Here is a 2,459-nt window from a genome sequence, read left to right as displayed (position 1 = left end):
ATCTGCAAATAGTGATACTGTGACTTCTTCCTTTCCTATTTGTATACCTTTGATTTTCTTCAGTTGTCTTTATTACTCTATCTAACATTCCAAATACTATATTGAATAGATACAAAGAGACTGGAAAACCTTGTCTTGTTCCTGATTTTAGTGGAATTGCTTTGAGTTTCCATTTAAGTTGATGTTGGCTATGGGCTTGCTGTAAACTTCTTTCATTATGAGGAGGTATGTTCCTCGTATCCCTAATCTCTCCAGTACTTTTATCATGAAGGGAAGTTGGATTTTCTCAGTTTTTTTCAGCATCTTATGAGATAATCATTTGCTTTTTGTCATTCAGTTTGTTTATATGAGCATTCATTTATTCATTTACGTATGTCGACCCATCTTTGCCTTTCTGAGATGAAGCCTACTTGATCATGGTGAATGATCTTTTTGACATGTTCTTGTATTTTATTGAATATTTTTGCATCTATATTCACAAGGGAAATTGGTCTATAATTCTCTTTCTTTGTTGAGGTTTTTTTTTTTTTTTTTTTTTTTTTTTTTTTTTGGGTTTTCCAAGACAGGGTTTCTCTGTGTAGTTTTGGTGCCTGTCCTGGATCTTTCTCTGTAGACCGGGCTGGCCTCTGGCTCTACCTCCAAGTGCTGGGATTAAAGGTGTGCACCACCACTGCCTGGCTTCTTTGTTGAGTTTTTATGTGGTTTGGGTATCAGGGTAACTGTGGCCTCATAAAATGAATTGGGCAACATCCTTTCTGTTTCTATTTTGTAGAATATTGGCATTTACTATTTTTGAAAGTCTGGCAGAATTCTGTGCTAAAACCATCTGACCCTGGGCTTTTTGGTTGGGAGACTTTTAATGACTTCTTCTATTTCATCATGGATTATAGAACTGTTTAAATTGCTTATCTGGTCTTGATCTTGGACACCGGGTCTCTCATTTTCATCGCATAGACACTTCTACTGCAAAGATGGTCAACGTACCTAAAACCCAGAGGACTTTCTGTAATAAATGTGGCAAGCATCAGCCTCACAAAGTGACCCAGTATAAGAAGGGCAAGGATTTTCTGTACGCCCAAGGAAAGCGGCACTACGATCGGAAACAGAGTGGTTACGGTGGGCAGACAAAGCCAATTTTCTGAAAGAAGGCCAAAACCACAAAGAAGATTATGCTCAGGCTTGAGTGTGTCGAGTCCAACTGCAGATCCAAGAGGATGCTGGCCATTAAGAGGTGCAAGCATTTTGAACTGGGAGGAGACAAGAAGAGAAAGGGCCAAGTGATCCAGTTCTAAAACTTGTGTTTTCTGAGAGGAAAATACTGAAGCAGTAGGAAAATTGCCTGTTAGAAAATAAAGTTATTGTTACTGAAAAAAAAATTGCTTATCTGGTCTTTACTAGCCTGGTAAGTGGTATATATCGAGAAAATTATCCATTTCTCTTAGATTTTCCAATTTGGTGAAATACAGGTTTTTTTAAGTATGTCATTATAATACTCTGGGTTTCATTGGTGTCTGTTGTTACATTCCCCTTTTCATTTCTGATTTTGTTAATTTGGATCTTTTCTCTCTGCCTTTTAGTTAATTTGTACATGGACTTGTCAATCTTACTGATTTTCTCAAAGAACCAACTCTTTGTTTCATTGATTCTTCGGGTTTTTTTTGTGGGGGGAGGGGGGATTCTGTTTTATTGAATTTTAGCCCTGAGTTTGATTATTTCTTGCTATCTACTCTTTTTGGGTATGACTTTTTTCCTTTTTGTTCTAGAGCTTTTAAGTGTGTTGTTAAGTTACTAGTGTGAGATCGTTCCAATTTTTTTTAATGTAGGCATTTGGTGTTATGAACTTGCTTCTTAGAACAGCTTTCATGTGTCCCATATGTTTGAATATGTTGTGTATTCATTTTCATTCAATTGTAGAAAGCCCTTATTTATTTCTTAGTCCCTGTCTTGACCCATTTTTCATTCAGTAGAGAATGTTCAGTTTCCGTGAGTTTATAAGCTTTCTGTTGTTGATAACTATCTTTAATCCATGGTGGTCAGTTAGGATTCAGGGTGCTATTTCCATTTTCTTGTATCTGTTGAGATTTTTCTTTGTGTCTGAGCATGTGCTCAGTTTTGGAGAAAGGTCCATGAGGTGCTGATAAAAAAGGTATGTTCTTTTGTGTTTGGGTGACACATGTTCTGTAAATATCTGCTAGGTCCATGTGCTTTGTAATTTTGGTTAACTTCAGCATTTCTCCAGTTTCGTCTGGATGACCTGTCTATTAGCAAGACTGGGGTATAGAAGTCTGCCATTATTGGTATGTGAGGACCAATATGTGAGTTAAGCCATTGTAGTGTTGTGGTTCTTTTCCAAACTTGGGTGCCCTTTTGTTTGAGGGATAGATGTTAAGAATCCAATGTCCTCTTGGTGGATTTTCCTTTCATGGGTATGTCCTTCCCAATATCTTTTGATTAGTTTT

At 37.0% G+C, this 2,459-nt stretch overlaps 1 pseudogene; it reads left to right on the top strand.

The window, feature by feature from the left end:
- The first annotated feature begins 918 nt into the window (after nt 1–918).
- Nucleotides 919–1,376, top strand: LOC114685820 (annotated as a pseudogene).
- The last annotated feature ends 1,083 nt before the right edge of the window (nt 1,377–2,459 follow it).

The sequence above is a fragment of the Peromyscus leucopus genome, chromosome 5, assembly GCF_004664715.2.
Source record: "Peromyscus leucopus breed LL Stock chromosome 5, UCI_PerLeu_2.1, whole genome shotgun sequence".
Lineage (NCBI taxonomy): Eukaryota > Metazoa > Chordata > Mammalia > Rodentia > Cricetidae > Peromyscus > Peromyscus leucopus.
This window is presented reverse-complemented; position numbering and strand designations above follow the sequence as displayed.